The sequence below is a fragment of the Puma concolor genome, chromosome B1 (assembly GCF_028749965.1).
Source record: "Puma concolor isolate L17-30 chromosome B1, mPumCon1.1.hap2, whole genome shotgun sequence".
In the NCBI taxonomy this organism is placed as follows: Eukaryota; Metazoa; Chordata; class Mammalia; order Carnivora; family Felidae; genus Puma; species Puma concolor.
Genome location: NC_141670.1, coordinates 145,891,597 through 145,909,972, shown reverse-complemented (window position 1 = coordinate 145,909,972; position 18,376 = coordinate 145,891,597). Strand labels below are relative to the sequence as shown.

At 40.0% G+C, this 18,376-nt stretch overlaps 1 protein-coding gene across 2 annotated transcripts in view; it reads right to left on the bottom strand.

The window, feature by feature from the left end:
• The window catches only part of G3BP2 (G3BP stress granule assembly factor 2), a 33,625-nt gene extending 17,415 nt beyond the window's left edge, over positions 1–16,210 (bottom strand). For both annotated transcript variants that reach the window (XM_086704835.1, XM_086704834.1), the window contains exon 1: positions 16,077–16,210. The gene's annotated coding sequence lies outside the window, so the exon portion shown is untranslated. The remainder of the gene's footprint in view (positions 1–16,076) is intronic.
• Positions 16,211–18,376: the final 2,166 nt, after the last annotated feature.

Below are 18,376 nucleotides of genomic sequence, written 5' to 3'. Positions count from 1 at the left end.
TTTCAGGAAGGAAATTTTCTTAGCCATACAAATAGGAATAAAGAAAATTAATGCATTTGTTTAAAAGCAATTTATAACAACAAAATCATAACTTCCCAACAACTACTGGTAAATTCCAACATTCACAGTTCCTTCATCTCTATTCCTCCAGGGAGGGTGGGGGTGGGGAGTGTCACACAGTTCTTTCTCTTATTCCCAAGAGAGTACTATGCTGCCTCACACAATGAACACCATAACCAAGTCTTTCTGTCCACAGTACCTTTCTCCTTTTGGGGACTATAATCTATGTCCTTGGATTCCAATGGTTTATTTTTAAAAATCAGACAAAGGCACCAGTTAGGACCAGGAGATTACACTTATCATGGGAAACTACAGACTTGTATCTTCTTTGTATTCTCTCTTCTTGGAATTATTTCACTGCCTTCAAAATGATAACGATTACCATAAAAAATAAGCAATAACCTGGGGCACCTGGGTGGCTCAGTCGGTTGGGCTGTCCAACTTTGGCTCAGGTCATGATCTCACAATTCGGGAGTTTGAACCCCAGATCGGGCCTCCTACTGTCAGCCTGTCAGTGCAGAGCCCACTTTGGGTCCTCTGTCCTGTCCCTCCCCCACCCCTATCCCACTAATGCTCTCCCAAAAATAAATAAATATATTTAAAATTTTTTTTAAAAATCAGCAGACAATAATATGTTTTACATTTGGCCTATGCCCAGTTATTTCTTTCCATTAACTAAGTAAGCATTTACTACATTGCCAGGTGCTATTAATAAAGGGGATACCTGATGAACAAGATTAAGATAGGGCTAAAGAAGTTTATAATCTACCCAAAAACCAAATAATCCAGAAACAGGAAAAAGACATGAATAGACACTTCTCCGAGAAAGACATCCAGATGGCCAACCAAAACACAGAAAAATGCTCAACATCACTCATCATCAGGGAAATACAAACCAAAACCACAATGAGATACCACCTCACACCCCACAGAACAGCTAACATTAACAACTCAGGCAACAACAGATGTTGGTGAGGATTTGGAGAAAGAGGGTCTCTTTTGCATTGCTGGTGGGATTGCAAACTGGTGCAGCCACTCTGGAAGACAGTATGGAGGTTCCTCAAAAAATTAAAAAATAGAACTACCCTACGACCCAGCAACTGCACTACTAGGAATTTATCCATGGGATACAGGTGTGCTGTTTTGAAGGGGCACATGCACCCCAATGTTTACAGCAGCACTATCAACAATAGCCTAAGTATGGAAAGAGCCCAAATGTCCATCGATGGATGAATGGATAAAGATGTGGTGTATATATATACAATGGAGAATTACGTGGCAATCAAAAAGAATGAAATCTTGCCATTTGGAACTATGTGGATAGAACTAGAGGGTATTATGCTAAGCCAAATAAGTCAGAGAAAGACAAATATCATATGACTTCTCTCATATGAGGACTTTAAGACACAGAACAGATTAACATAAGGGAAGGGAAGGGAAGGGAAGCAAAAATAATATAAGAACAGGGAAGGGGACAAAACATACGAGATTCTTAAATATGGAGAACAAACAGAGGGTTGCTGGAGGGGCGATGGGCTAAATGGGTAAGGGGCACTAAGGAATCTACTCCTGAAATCACTGTTGCACTATATGCTAACTAATTTGGATGTAAATTAAAAAAATAAAAATTTTAAAAATGAAAAAAAAAGTTTACAATCGTGAAATTTATGAAACAAAACAAAGAAGCAAAGGGGAAAAAAATAAGAGAGACAAATCAAGAAACAGACTCTTGGGAGTGCCGGTTGGTAGAGCTGGAGACTCTTGATCTCAGGGTTATGAGTTTGAGCCGCACATCAGACATGGAGCCTACTTTAATAAGTAAATAAATAAATAAATGAGGGGCGGGGAGGAAGGGGAAAGAAAACAAACAAACAGACTCTTAATTATAGAGAACTGATGACTACCAGATGGGAAAGGGGTGGGGGGACAGGTACAGGGTGATGTATAGAAGCACTGAATCAGTATATCATATACCTGAAATTAACGTAATAATGTAAAGTTTATAATCTGTCGTGGAATATAAACAAGGACATAGGGAACAGAATGGTTAGGCACTATGATAAAGTACTGTTAAGCTCAAATCTCAAAGGCCAGATCAAGAAAAACAAACACAATCAAGACAAGGGAGGGGGCTTAAAAAATTAAAAAGAAAACAAATAGAAAATAAAAATAGAAACACAAGCATTTACTTTTTTCATGTTTATTTCTGACAGAGAGAAAGAGAGAGAGGGAGAGAGAAAGGGAGACAGAGGATCTGAAGCAGGCTCTGCGCTGAGAGCACAGAGCCCAAGGTAGGACTCAAACTCACAAACCATTAGATGGTGACCTGGGTTGAGCCAAGGTTGAACACTTAACTGACTGAAACACCCAGGTGCCCAGAAATACAATCACTTAAAGTAAATGCCTTACAAGGTGCCTGGGTGGCTCAGTCAGTTGAGCATTTGACTCTTGAACCAGTTCAGGTCATGATATTGCAGTCTTGAGATTGAACTCCCAGTAGGGCTCTGCGATGAGTGTGGAGACTGCTTGAGATTCTCTCGCTCCCTCTCTCTCTCTCTGCCCTTCCCTCCTTTCCCCTCCCCTTCTCTCTCTCAAAATACATGAAACTTAAAAAAAAAAATTACTTACATGATTATAGCCCCCAGAACAGTCAAAATTATAACATTAAGAATCAGAAAAGAGAAAAAAAGTAAAAAGTTACTTGTTTAAATATATATTTATAATTAAACATCCTTTCCTACTACACTTAAAAGTACTGGAAAAAATTCACAGTATCTATGTGTACCTACAGGGCACCTGGGATGAGTTTAAATTCCTGCTTAACAAATAAATCTCAATGTAGGTTTCCTTTAAACAAAAAATTTTACAGCCAAAAATAAGCTGCCATAATCATTACAACTGTGATAATGTTTTTAAATAAAAATCAGGTTATCAACCATAGCAGAGCCTATAGGAAGACTGTAGCTCTGTAGCTCCTGTGTGGCTCGGTCGGTTAAGTGTCTGACTTTGGCTCAGGTCATGATCTAGCAGTTTGTGGGTTCGAGCCCTGCGTCAAGTTCTGTGCTGACAGCTCAGAGCCTGGAGGCTGCTTCAGATTCTGTGTCTCCCTCTCTCTCTGCCCACCCCACCCCCCACTTGTGCTGTGTCTCTCTCAAAAATGAAAAAACTAAAAAATAAACATTAAAAAAAGTTTTAAAAAATGTAGCTCTATATAATCCCAGTGACTCCCAATTCAGTTTTCACATAATGCTCTCTCCTTTTACAACCGTCTTGAAACAGTAAACAACAAATCTGTTTAAATTTTTAAATAGCATCTTACTTGCTTTCAAAAATAGTGAATCCAAAAAAAGGAAAAAAAGTTAATTCACTGCTTCCAGTGGCAGGGTCTAGGGATAGGGCAGTGGCAAGAAGAAGCCCCTGAAGCAGCTAGAAGAGGTAAAGTGAAGGCCATGGGGGAAGTGAAGGCCATGGGGGATGGCCACAGGAGGAATGGAGAAATCTAGCAAAAAGTAAGCAGTTTCTTCTGTCTCCATCAGGAGATGGTGATCCTTACTGCTGTTTACAACATCTGCATTCTCTGCCATAAAATCTGTTGCCACCAATAGGTAGAAAGAAGTGTTGTGTTGGAGCCTTCCGTACATTCAAGAATAAACTTTGGAAAAAAAAAGAAAAAAAGAAACAACATACAGTGGGGGCTCATCTCTTTATTTCTTGTTACTCAGCTATTTCTACCTTACTCTGAGGTCAGAGCAAACCCAACCTAGAATCCTGCCAGTCTGTTCTTCAGTCTTTTGTTCTCCCTTGAATTCTGTAACACTTACAAATAAACCAACTCATAAAAAGAGAGAGAGAGAGAGAGAGAGAGAGAGAGAGAGAGAGAGAAAAGAAAAAATTCACAAAACAGAATCAGATACTGTCATTTCAGGTGCCATTAGTTTCCTCCAAAACCTAAAACTTCCAATAAGGATTAACAAACCCTAATGCATAAAAGAACTCTCATTTGCTATATATTTAAAGTAACAAAGCTAAAGCTACACAGTATTTTTATTTTGAATAAGTGTGAAGTACTTATCTAGTAAAATTAATGTGAAAATTATATATACTTTTTTAATGTTTATTTATTTTGAGAGACAGAGAGAGAGAAACAGAGAGCAAGTGCATGCGTGAGCAAGGCGGGGAGGAGGGAGAGGGAAGAGAGTCCCAAGCAGGCTCCTTGGGCTGTGGTAAAGTTAATCTCACAAACTGAGATCATGACCTGAGCTGATAATCAAGAGTCAGAAATTTAACCCACTGAGCCACCCAGGCACCCCTTAAGTTTGCATTTATAATTCATGCACAGCCAATGTATATCACAATCTAGTCAAGAGGAAAAACAAAAGAACCAAATTACACATTCAGAATAAATGTGATTACAAGAACAACTGTGCAATTATTATTCACAGCAAAGTATTCAACTCATAGGTAAGCAATTTCTGGGATTTGGGGTCCTTCCATTTTTTTTTTTTTTTTTAATGATCAAAAAGAAACCTCTGAACATGGGACTAAGAAAGATTTTAACTATCTAAGACCATGAAAGAGTTAGCTTTTGGGATCTCAATTTTCTAATTTATAAATTGAGATGTGATCTCTGGTCAAACCTACAAGACGATACAGTTCAACAAAGATAGCCGAGATTAAAGGATTCTTCTGTAAAAGGGAATCTTCTTCATGTGGTTGTTAGCCTCTAGCACCTTCAAAGATTAAGAGCAATTATCATCTAACATCTTTTTGGATAAAGTAAAATTCTATGTATTAAACCCCACTTTTTCCTATGAACATTTGAAAATGTGGAGATTTGTGTCACACTGGGATGCACATATAAATTCACTTTTCCATGTCAATTAAAAATAATCAGTCCTATCTATTCATCCAAATATCAACATGATTATATGTGGCCTCTGAGATATAATTTACAGAGCCTCAACTACTTCAGAGATCATTCTACTTTCCAACTTTACCCCACTTAATCCCCGTGTATCTTCATCAACATCCTTTTATTCATTCTTGTTTCTTAAAATGTTTCTTCTCCATTTGCCTAGACTAATTCCTGAAGCATAGCTACTCCAGCTGTCATGGGAAATTGCTCTGTATCAACTGGCACTATCTTTTCTGAATCTCTTAATACCAGTGAGAGAGGAGTGGAGGAAAGAAAATTAACACATATACACAAGAGAAGAAAGTCACATTAGGTTTCATCTTACAATATACTTCAAATTCAAGTAAGTTAAAAAAAAAAAAATCAAAGGAACTGGTTCCTTTGGCTATTTTGATACCTTTTGGTTCCTTCCTTGATTAAAACTTCAGCTTCTAGTTAAGTACTTAAGATTTGTTTGCTCACTTTTTGGTTAAAGGTTGGGTAAATCACTAACTGGTATAATGGAGCTGCCCCTAAAGCACACAATCTCAGGCTACAATATAATGTCTAAAATGAGCTGACAATTCTATTCTACTTTGTACAAGTACTGGATAAAGAGTAAATGGACATTACAAGAAGGTAGAGTTAGGTTCAAATAATCCAAGAATAACCAGAATAGAGCTACTTCATAAATAGCCAGTCAATGTAGGTATTTATCTCAGAGATGCAATTCTGCACAATTTAGCAGAAATCTAGTAAAACAGTCTATGTCTAACAACATTTAGGTTGCTCCAACACTACGATTCTAGAAGTCTACTAAACAAGATTCCTACTCCAATACTCACTCCATCCCTCCCTATCTTTAATGATTGAAACCCCATGCATTTATTTGGGCCCAGGTATTGTCCCCCTGAAAACCTTTCCTGATTCAAAAGACTATAACTGTCTTTCCTCTGGATTCTCAAAGTACTTTTTATTAATCATATTTTTCCCTAAATTACTAACTGTGCATTAGTCTTCCTCATCTCTCCTCCACTCTCAAATATTATAATCTGGGCTCTCCCTTAAATATAATTCTCCAGAAAGTCACAATTCTGAAAACTCCAATGACCTTCCTCAGTCTTCCTCTTATCTGCATTACCATTGTTGATAGCCTACTCCTAATGCTTTTAGATTTCTATGATAAAGCAACTTTCCTTCTCATCAAAATGCAGAAGTTCTCAAAGTTCTGTCTTCTAACCTGGCAGTTTCACAATCTAAGGGCTTTAGCTCTCATATCTACCTAAAAGGATAGCTGGTCTCTACCATAAACTCAAATTTTACATTTTTAACCCCCTGCTGAATACCCACATGTGACTTCACAGGTTACTCAATATATGCAACCCTCCCCAGATACACAAAAAACTTTATTTCTGTTAATGGCACCATCTTCTTGGCTCAAATGCTCAGTCCTAAATGATTTTCCTTCTTTAAGCTTCAAACGGTGAAATCCTAACAACTCAAAAGTCTTTTGCAATTTGTTTCATCCTTTCTGCTCCCACTGAATTCACATTCTTTACATCTTCAAGTCTTCCAAGCTTATCACGTGCAGCATACTTTAAATACAAACATCTGCATTCAGTTTGAAGCATAAGGCATTACACAAAAATCCAGCCTGAAATTCATGGTCCTGACCAACTTTTCAAATTTATCTCCCATCTCATTTCTCACCTCTGTAACAAATTCTGTGTTTGAAGAACACGATGCCACTCCCCATCATTCCCTGAATCTGCGATTTTCATTCTTTAGGCCACTGTCTTACTTCATTCAACATATGCTGGGTGAATAGGTGAGACAACACGCATTCTTTCAATGTTTATTGAATGTCCACTCTACATGTGTCAGAAATTATGCAAGGAAAAACAATGGTGAACATGAAGGACTTCATCTGCTGCTCCAAAGAAATTTACAGTCCAGTGGGAGACAGAAGTCCTAAACACAATTATGTGATAAATGCTACACAGCCCTACCACAAAGAATATACCACTTGGAAACTGGAACAGGAAGACATTGGATATGCAGAAAATGAAGTGAATATTCTAAGCCAAAGCTAAAAGAGAAAACAATTTTTAGGGGATGACTATCTCCTCGAAACCTCATACCACCGAATCTTTCCCCTTTTCATTCTTCAAAAACCTGCTCAAGATCTCATTCCAATCTCCCTCTAGCTTTCTGAGCTAGGTCCATCAGGCAGGATTAACCATTTCTTTCCCTTAGTATTATGTATCTCTTCTTTAGCTCTTATTAACGCATTTAATCCTAATAATGTGTGTACATGTGTACAGGCACTCCCCTCTATTTGGAAGACTCCTCAGTGCTAATGCTAAGCATAAGCCTGGCAGTGTCATGCTTCCAGGAGATATCTTTGTAGCATCCACCATAACTGTGCTCATAATACTATTAAAGTATCTGTTCTGATACTAAAGTATCTGTTTAAAAGCATCTGTTCTGATACTAAAGACCTCTTAAAAAAAGAGCAGCAACCTACTAAAATACAAAGATATTTCAATAGCTAATGAATAAAACTATAGACAAATGTCAGCGAATAGATTAAACAAAATCATTAAGCATGCAATTTTAAGCTATCTTTAAAGTTAACCAACCACCTATGCTCCTGTGCGTATTTATACGTAAATGTACAGGTGTACAGTCACCTACATGAACGCATGCTACTCCTGTAATAATGAAGTTAGAGTGTTTTGATATTAAAAGGTCAACAATCAAATACAGCATAGCAGTTTGGGCACAAATACTTTTAAGAACTTTTAAACTTTAAAATCAGAACTTAAGGCTCTAATTTTAGAACTTTAAGTAATTTTAGAAATCCCACCCCCCCCCAAAATTAGCATTACAAGAGACCCACACAATATAGTCCTTTCAAAGGTACCAAAGTAATTTTATCTTTTCAACAAAAAGATTTAGGGACAATCTGACATCCACACATTAAAAACAAAAGGGGGGCACTTGGTGGCTCAGTTGGTTAAGGGTTGGACTTCAGCTCAGGTCATGATTTCACAATTTGTGAGACTGAGTCCCTTATCGGGCTCCATGCTAACAGTGTAGAGCCTACTTGGGATTCTCTCTCTGTCCCTCTCTCTCTGCCCTTTCATGTGCTCGTGTGCTCTCAATATAAATAAACTTTAGAAACACAAATGAACAAAAGGAAGTCTGCCTCATACTTTCTCGCTTGCATATAAAAATCATCTTGATGGACCACAGACCTAAGTGTAAAACCTAAAACTTTAGGCTTCTAGAAGAAAACTTTCAGGGGTGCCTGGGTGGCTCAGTCAGTTGAGTGTCCAACTTCGGCCCAGGTCATGATCTCACAGATCATGAGTTCGAGCCCCCGCATCGGGCTCTCTGCTGTCAGCACAGAGCCTGCTTTGGATCCTCTGTCCCCCCTCTCTGCCCCTCCACTCGCCCCAAACGTGCATGCTCTCTAAAATAATAAACATTTTAAAATATATACTATTTTTGGGGCACCTGGGTGGCTCAGTCAGTTAGGTGTCTGACTTCGGCTCAGGTCATGATCTCGCAGTCTGTGAGTTCAAGCCCCACATCAGGCTCTGTGCTGACAGCTCAGAGCCTGGAGCCTGTTTCAGATTCTGTGTCTTCCTCTCTATCTGACCCTCCCCCATTCATACTCTGTCTCAAAAATAAATAAACGTTAAAAAATTAAAAAAATAAAATAAAAAAATAAAAATATATACTATTTTTAAAAAGAAAACTTTTGTAACCTTAGGTTAAATAAAGTAGGTAAGACACAAAAAGAATTATTTAAAAAACCTGACAAATTGGACCTCCATCAAAATGTAAAACTTCTCATTTAGAATTATCACTTAGAAAATAAAGACAAACCACAGTCTGAAATGATAAAGGACTTGTATCCAGAAAAAAACAGATTTCTCATAACTTAAAAAAAAAAACCATTATTGAAAGCTAAACAAGTTAGTATTACAGAATTCTATTGACAGGACATTCTGCAAAATGCAAAACTACAGGGTTAAACCTATCAGAGACTGAAGATACAAAGGACTATAAAGAAACAGGAGATAACTTCTGGTGAAGGGAATATCTTGGATCTTGACCATGGTAGTGGTTTCATAACTATATGCCTGTCTAAAGTCATTAAACTGCATATGAAGAATAGTCTCTACTGTTGGTAAATTATTCCTCAAATTTTAAATTTGGCAATACAATTATGCTTCATTATGTCAATTATTTCACGAACTTTCACGGAAAATCCCTCAACACAATGTAGGGGAACCACGATATCCTGAAATTGAGAACATTCCACAGTTCAAAAAAAAAGGGCAATTTATTCAAAGTTGGTATCTTCCACCTATAAAATTAACAAAAATGAAAATGATTGGTAATATCCAGTACTGTTAAGGGGTGTGGGGAAAATGGGCTCTTACACAGTGTTAGTGAAAATAAACATTTTTACAACCTTTAGAAGATGTAATTTTGCAGTTTTAATCAATTAAAAATGAACATATATAACCACTAATGCCATTTCTAAGACACATTACAAAGAAATACACAATTGAACAAAGATGTATATTTAACGCTGTTCATTGCCACTAAAGAAAATCAAGCAGGCTAGGGGCGCCTGGGTGCCTCAGTCAGTTAAGCATCGGGATTTTAGCTCAGGTCATGATCTTGCAGCAGTTCAGGAATTCAAAGCTCACATCTGGCTCTGCACTGGCAGAGCAGAGCCTGTTTGATATTCTCTGTCTCCCTCTCTCTCTGCCCCTCCCCCGCTCGCATTTTTTTCTTTCTCTCAAAATAAGACTTTTTAAACTTAATAAATAAATAAATAAATAAATAAATAAATAAATAAATAAATAAAGCAGTCTAAATTCCATCAAGAGGTAAATGGAGGCACCTAAATGGCTCACTCGGTTAAGCATCTGACTTCAGCCCAGACCATTCTCATGGTTTGTGAGTTTGAGTCCCTCATCGAGCTCTGTGCTGACAGCCCAGAGCCTGGATGGAGGCTGCTTCTGATTCTGCGTCTCCCTGTCTCTCTGCCCCTGCCCTGCCCACGCTCTGTCTCTCTCTCAAAAACAAAAAAAAACAATTAAATGGAAAGCTATAAAATACAAAATTATGCACTGATTTAAAGTAAAATAGGAGAGGGATGCCTGGGTGGTCTCTCCCTCTCTCTCTGTCCCTCCCCACTCTCTCTCAAAAATAAATAAGCTTAAAAAAAAAAGTAAAATAGGGGCGGATAGGAAAGTATAAATGTGGGCAAGAAAGACCGTCTGCAAAAGTAATAACCAAATTGTAGAATAATGTTACAAACTCCATCTTTGGAAAAAAGCATGATAAAAACATACATACAAATGGGTTATGGGTCTACAAGAAAAAGAATGCAAGCTACGTACCCATTCTTAACACCACTAGTAAGACGTTAAATTAAGACATTAAAATTTTCACTTAGTTTCTGATAACTTTCTAACAGATACATGTTACTGGTTACAAAATAGGACTCTAGGGGTGCCTTGCTGGCTCAGTCAGTAGAGCAAGCAACATCTTAATCTTGGGGTCATAAGTTTGAGCCCCACACTGGGTGTAGAGAGTACTAAAAAAATAAGCTTAAGAAAAAAAAGAAAGAAAAAAGAAAACACGGCTCTAGAATAAAGGCCAAAAGTGTGTGAATACACTTACCACTACTAGTAAAACAAAAAGGCAATCTCTGACATTATGCGTACATTAGTGACAATTTATGAAGTTTAAGTGTGCTTAAATATCACCAACTAATTGAAGACAGGCTTCAGTAGATGGAGATGGAGATGGAAGAAACAGACTAATACCATGTTGGAATTAAAATTGAGCAACCAGGGGTGCCTGGGTGGCTCGGGTCATGATCCCGGGATTCATGGGTTCAAGCCCTGCGTCCGGCTCTGTGCTGTAAGTTTGGAGCCTGGAGACCGCTTTGGATTCTGTGTCTCTCTGTCCCCTTCCCCGCTCATTCTGTCTCTCTCAAAAATAAACATTAAAACTTAAAAAATAAAATAAAATAAAATAGAGCAGCTACATACTGAAAGACTAGTAAAGAACTTACTGCCTAGGATCCTAAGCAGCACCCTCTAACATCAAGGTTTCCAAAAGGTGATTTATAAAACATTTGCTATCCTTACCTGATAGAATAAACTGAATCCCAACTATAATATAAAAAACATCAATTCATGTGCAGTCATTAAAATACTTTCAAAGACAATAAAACCACCAAAGAAAACACACTGAACACAATTCAAAACTTACAAGGCCTGATTTCAACAATGTAAAGGCTATGCATGCACCTGGACAAGAAAATGAAATTAATTTTTCAGATCTACTATAGCAAAATAGTTATCAGAGCAGATTACAATAGAAAAGACAAGGGAGACACTGTATGGCTCAGTCCTTTAAGTGTCTGACTCTTGATTTAGCCTCAGGTCTCAATCTCACGGTTTATAGGGCTAGGATGGAGCCCCGCTTGGGATTCTCTCTCCCTTTCTTTCTGCTCTTTCCCCACTCACAATTCTCTCTTAAAATACAGAACTTAAAAAAAAAAAAAAAAAAAGGCCCCAAGCAAAATAATTTTGTATTCCAACAGTTCTCTTTAATCTCAGGGATCTCTGAAATGGCATCTCCATTCTTATTAAAGCAACGTCTCCATTATCCACACGGTGATAGATCTACATATAATCATAACATCTAACTATAACTATTAGCTTCAAACACCTGCCAGCAACCACCACAGTATATAAACATCAAAACACACAATCAAAACTTCACTCTTTGAGGAGCCCGGAGTGTCCTGACCACAATTTATAAAAAGTGGTAACTGCCCAAGTTCTGGCGGGGAGATTTCACTCACTGCAAATTACAGACATGAAATTCCATGTCACATTTGGTGGCTATTTCAATGCTTGGAGAAAAAAACAACGCAAATGAAAACTGCTAAGAAGTTGAGCTATGTCATCTTATTTAAAAAATAAATAATCAGGAAACTCAAAGAAAATGACAATTACAAAAATTTTTTTAACCTACAAAAAATATTTTTTCAGCCTACTGTAAAGTTATATGTACTGTATCTTGATTCCTATAAAAGTAATAAGATCTCTAGTAACAGGATGCAATTCTTTACCAGAAAGAAACTATGCTACCAAAGGCTATGTCCATGCTAGAACATAGCTAATCTTTACTGGGTACTGAACTACCTTTCCCCAGTAGTCAGGCCTAACCCCTTTGTCACTGAGCCATGGACTATTCCCATTCTCAACACTTAATCACATATTAAAACTGGAACTTCTGAAACTCCAGGTGACTTTACCAAAATAGCAATGAATCTTTTTTTTAAAGATTTTTTTTTTAATTTTTAAGTAATCTCTACATCCAACGGGGGGCTGGAACTCACAACCCTAAAATCAAGAGTGGCATGTTCTAGGGGCGCCTGGGTGGCTCAGTTAGGCATCCGACTCTTGATTGGGCTCAGGTCATGATCGATCTCATGATCTCACTGTTCATGAGTTCGAACCCTGCACCGGGCTCTGCGCTGACAGTGGGGAGCCTGCTTGGGATTTCTCTCTCCTTCCCCAACTCATGCTCTCTCTCTCTCAAAAATAAATAAACTTGAAAAAAAAAATTGAAAGAGTGGCAAGTTCTACTGACTGAGCCAGTCAGTCGCCCCAACAATGAACACCTCTTTAGAGCAGAAACCTTCAATTTGTTGTAGCAGACCATAAAATGAAAGCATCACAAACAAGATCAAGTACCAGTGGCAGAAATAAATAAAAGGTAGTTGTAGATTCAGCCTGTCCTCAGGCCCCAAAAGTAAGGAGGCAAAACTTAAAGTTCAGAAACTCTTGAAAGTGACCAAGTATTATGCTGTCTCTGCACCTCCCCCACTCACGCATTGTCTCTCTCTCTCAAAAATAATAAACACTAAAAACAAATTAAAAAAAAAGGCGGGGGGGGGGGGGGGTGCCTGGGTGGCTCAGTTGGTTAAGCATCTGACTCTTGGTTTCAGCTCCAGTCATGATTCTCACGGATTGGTGAGATCAAGCCCGGCATCAGACAGAGCAGAGAGCAGAGTCCTCTTGGGATTCTCTCTGTACCTCTCCCCTCAAAAATCAAAAACAAAAACAAAAAAACAACAAAAAAAATGGTAAATGAAAAAGAACAGCTAAATGAAAAAGAACAGCTACAAATGCAAAAATATAAAAAAATTCTTTTTAAGTCAAACTGTTACCTTATTTGGTACCGTTGGAAGGAGCTAAGAAACAGAAGACAGTAACAAAAGACAAAAAACCCAGGAGTCATCCCAAAATACCCACAATGCTGTACCAAAATAAGGTAAAATACCTAGAAATTAAAAGATGTGAATAAGCTGAGGCACAGCCATCAAGAAACTGATTCTACTCCTTCTGAAGCCAGTCCAGAGTTCTGGGCGAAGAATCAATTTGTCTTAGCAGCTCTTAATCAAGTGTCCATCACTGCAGAGTAATGTAACCAAGCCATGTTTGCTGATGAAATTCTACTGAATTTAAATTCAGAAGCAACCCTCAAGTTGTACCTATCAAACCCAGCCTTTAGAAGGGATCACTCGTGGGGTGCCTGGGTGGCTCAGTCGGTTAAGCATCTGACTTTGGTTCAGGTCATGATCTCACAAGTCCTGAGTTCGAGCCCCACATCAGGCTCTGTGCTGACAGCTCAGAGCCTGGAGCCTGTTTCGGATCCTCTGTCTGTCTGTCTCTCTCTCAAAAACAAATAAACATTAAAAAACAATTTAAAATAAAGGGGGGGGGGGTCATTCCCTGCCTCCAAATCAACTCAGTGTAAAATGTGGGGGAAAAGTCTTAAGGAAACCTAAGAATGAACTTTCAATCCTTAAAAAAAGTTTGTATTTTTTTTAAAAACTCTTTTTAATGTTTGTTTATTTTGAGAGAGTGTGTGTTTGAGGGGAGAGAGGCAGTGAGAGAGAGAGAGAGAATCCCAAGCAGGCTCCTGTTGTCATGACCTGAGCAGAAATCAAAGAGTTGGATGTTTAACCAACTGGGCCACTCAGGCGCCCCAGGAATCTTCGATTCTGATAACAGGGAATCAACAGGAATAATTCTTCACAATAAGGAAACTGTTAAGAATCTAAACACACAATTAGTTATTTACAGATTTTCAACAACTGCTATCAAAATTTTCATTTTTGATTTCTCATAAGTAAAATATGGGCAATTATTTCCTGCTACCAACAGTGCCAATATTACTGAAACTCAAGAATTGGCTGCTCAGCTACTACTGAACACTCATTTAGGCTACCAAATTAAGATTTATTTTCTTCTTTCTTCTACTTCTGATCCCTAAGAACCCCACAAGTATTCTGATTCTCTTCACTCTTAACACTTCTTCATCACTAATATTTCAACCCCAAATATTAAAAAACCTGAACCATAACAGTTCTTAATAAGCAACCCATTTGAGGTCCTTATCCTCCCTACAATCCCAATAGCCTTTCAGAATTAAACAGCCTCTAAAGATTGTTATAACATAGGGACACACATGACTAATCCTAAAAATTTAAGAAGGCAGGAGGTACTATCACCAAAGAAACTACACACAATCCAGTTCTAAATTCAAACTAATCATACCATCTATCTTTCAAGACCAAGAATTTTGGACATCAAAATAACATTGGATACTAAAAGGGCTAAATGTTTACTTAGAAACTTTGTTCACATGTCTAAGGTTATATTAACTGCCAAATATGGAGCTAGACAAGAAATTCCCATCTTGTTTCCCTCTTACATACAGGGTTCCCTAATTGCGGTTTATGGTTCAGAGATCCAGGTACAGGAAATGCTCACATTTGGAGGACTAACACGGTGTGTGGAGCCTTGAACCTAAAAACCAGTATTTTAACCCAATTTGAAACCATAACAATTATATTGGGGGGGGGGGTCAACTTTACTATCGCTCCAGCTTCCGTGCACGAGTTTTGTTGTTTTTTAAAGGGAGCAAAAGCACCTACCGTCGGGAAAAAAAAAAATCTGTTAAGAAATTAGGTATGCGTTGGGGGGGGGGGGGGAGGAATTGATCTATGCGGAAAACTGTAGATGCAAATCTATATTCGCTCCAAATCGGCACAGAGCCATCTTAAGAAATCCGCTTTTAAAGACGCAGATAAAATTCAATCAAATTCAACTAACAAAAATCAACACAATATAGGGAAGCTTATGTTTCTCTCCTAGACTATCCTTCCCGCCCCCCGCCCAAAAGTGGGGGAAGAGGAAGAAACCCATTCCTCAAAGCACTCAAACACCTTTTCTACTCCTGGATCAATAAAGGATTGTCTGCATAAAAAGAGTAGGAAAAAGGTGCACGTTACATATATATATAAACCGGGTTTCTGAACACGTTGGGGATAAACCCAAGGTGCGGGGTGAGGGGAGAGTCAAAGACCGCGGAACACTAGATACTGGGTAAGCAAAGCGGCGGCTGCTTTCAAACCCGGATTCTGTTTCGGTGCACAGAAATGGTGCCCGCAGGCCGCTACTTTCGCATCTGCGTCGCTTCTGCCTCCGCCGACACAGCCTCTTTTCCCCTCCCCCACGGGCGGGGCGGCGACGGCCTCCCCGCTCCCCTGAAACCGGGAATAAGAGACGCAAACGACTCGAAGACAAGGCTGGTGGGCTCCCCACCCTAAAACATCCTCTCCAGAAAGCCCACTCCTCCACGTCCCGAATTGAGCCTCCACCAGCGCGCCTTTGGGAGCTGCTGCGTCCCCTTTCCCAGCTCGCCACCTCATCTCCAACAAATCCGGGCCCCACCTGTGCCCGCGGAGCCCTCCGTCCACACAACGCACGCCAGTCACCTCCCTTCTCACGCGGCCTCCTATCCCTCACCTGCGAGGAAAGGCTCGGCTTCTTCCACGCACACACGGCAGCGTAGGCAGCCTGCAAGAACAAGGTCTCTCTCTGCCCCGACACCTCCGACACTGGGGCTCACGCACAGGACGGTTGCCTCGAGCCGCGGCCAGCAAAGGGAATGTCCCCTTCCGACCACCACACCAACCTCCCTTCCCGGCCCCCGTACACACCTCCAACCAACAGCGGCGGCGGGTACGTCGCGCGGAGGTCAACAGGAGAGTCGCCGAGGACCGGCTGCAGTGGCTTCTTCTCGCTTGCCACCCCCTCCCTCCGATAAACCTGAAGCCTCGGAAGCCAGAGAGTCGCGAGCTCGCTTCCCTTACAGCCACCTCTTCCCGGGCGCCAGGCGCTGCGGCGAGCGACAAGGAACACGGACGTCCCGCCCCCTTTGCCGCCGCCCCCTCTTATTGTTTTACCCCTGCCGAAAGGGCTGGGGAACCCCCCAGCACGACTTCAGCCAATCACGCATCTCCTTCGCGAGCAGGACCCAACCTTCTCGCGTTTCTCTGCGGAGCACGCGCAGAACGCCGCCGCGCTCACGTACTCTCGCGCCCAGAAAGCCGGGGAACCGGAACCGGCCTGAAGCCGGGGCGAGAGTCCGCTGATTTGACGTCACAAGGAGGCTGCCTTTCTACTGCCCTAAGGCTCTGGCCTCGCCGCCCTTCTGAATCGCACCCGAACACGAACCCGGTTGGCTGCTGCGCTGTGTCTTTTGCGCCGTTTTTTGGAGACCGATATTTCTAGTCCCTTTTGATTATTAATGTTAAAAGAGAAGGGATTTAGTAATTTTCTCTTTTAACTAGGTGTCTGCAGGTTGCTGCTCTAGACAAACATAAAATGCAGCCAGTGGTTTCAGCTATTTGTACCCTAAATTCACCTACATTATTAACCCATCCTAGGAAATGGAGATTTAAAACTCCACCGAGAAGGTCAAATTCAGCCTAACAACCCAAAGCAAAATAACGTTCTGGGGCCTACTAGGTGTTAGGCCCAGGGATATAGAAAAATATGCTGTGGCCTGCACAGAGTGGAAAATAATCTATTTCTTTGTGTGCCTGTTATGTATTTAGGTGTTGCTAAATACATAATAAGGGTGTTACATACTAAGGCCTCTAAAAAGGCTGAAATCTCAGGAGATAGCAGGATTACAGTCCTGTCCTAGATCTAGGCCCAGACTTGGCCCCAGGGCGTAGCTGGGACAACACTAGACACTGACTCTAGTGACCTTGATTCATGGGGAAAGCCAAATCTCCTTATAGTCAAGGAAGCCACTTTGCACCTTGGTTCTGGCGATGTTTCTCAAAGACTATGGAGACAGCAGAAGAATTTTGGAAGGAAGAGCTGAGGAAATGGCAAAAGAAATGAAATCGCAAATAGAAAAGGAAAGAATACATTTAATACGCGCCCATGTACCAAACGTAAGCGGGCATAGACCTTTCATTAGTTTTCTTAATCCTTTAAGAGCAATTTTAAAGTATTTTCCACATGTGCAAACTGAGGTTTCCGGAGGCAGTGCCAACATCTGAATCTCCAAAAACTACATTGTTTTTACCTTAGTTTGCCTAATCATTTTGTTACATGAAAAATATTTGAGCAGATTGTAACTTTTGTGAAATGAACTTTTACTTTTTTTGTTGTTCCTTTAAAGCATAATATATTACATGCAGATTACCCTTTAAATCTAATACTTCTGTACCAAGCACTCTTCAAATTCCTTTTTGTAATTGTTTAGGCGTAACAATAACCCTATAGAGTAGTTATTATTTTTATGCCCATTTTACAAATGAGGAAGCTGAAGTTTAGAGAGATCAAATTAAGGTCACACAGCTACTGTTGGAGCTGGGATTCAAACACAGTCTGCCATCACACTCCAAGCCCTTAATCACAAGCTATGGAATACGCTCACTGTATTAACTGCCATGATTTACACTTATCTCCTGTACTGCTGATTGACATTTCGATTGTTTCCAGTTTGGGGTTCTTATGCATAACCACTATTACTCTTCAAGATAATGTATCCTGATGCACAGGTACAAAGGTTTCCCTAGGGGAATGGTTCTCAAAAATTAACATACATCAGAATCACCTGGTGAGCTTGTTAAAACAAAGATTGCTGAGCCCCCAAGCCCAGGATTTTTGATTCAACAAGTTTGTGTTGAGGCCTGAGAATTTACATTTCTAACAAGCTCCCAGGTGATGCTGTTGCTGTGTAGTAACCACACTTTAAAAACCACTGAACTGGGACGCGTGGGTGGCTCAGTCGGCTGGGCGTCCGGCTTCGGCTCAGGTCATGATCTCACGGTTTGGGAGTTCGAGCCCTGCGTCGGGCTCTGTGCTGACAGCTCGGAGCCTGAAGCCTGTTTCGGATTGTGTGCCTTTCTCTCTGCTCTTCCCCTGCTCATTCTCTGTCTTTCAAAATAAATAAACATTAAAAAAAAAAGCTAATAGACTGTATACTTTAAAAAAATAA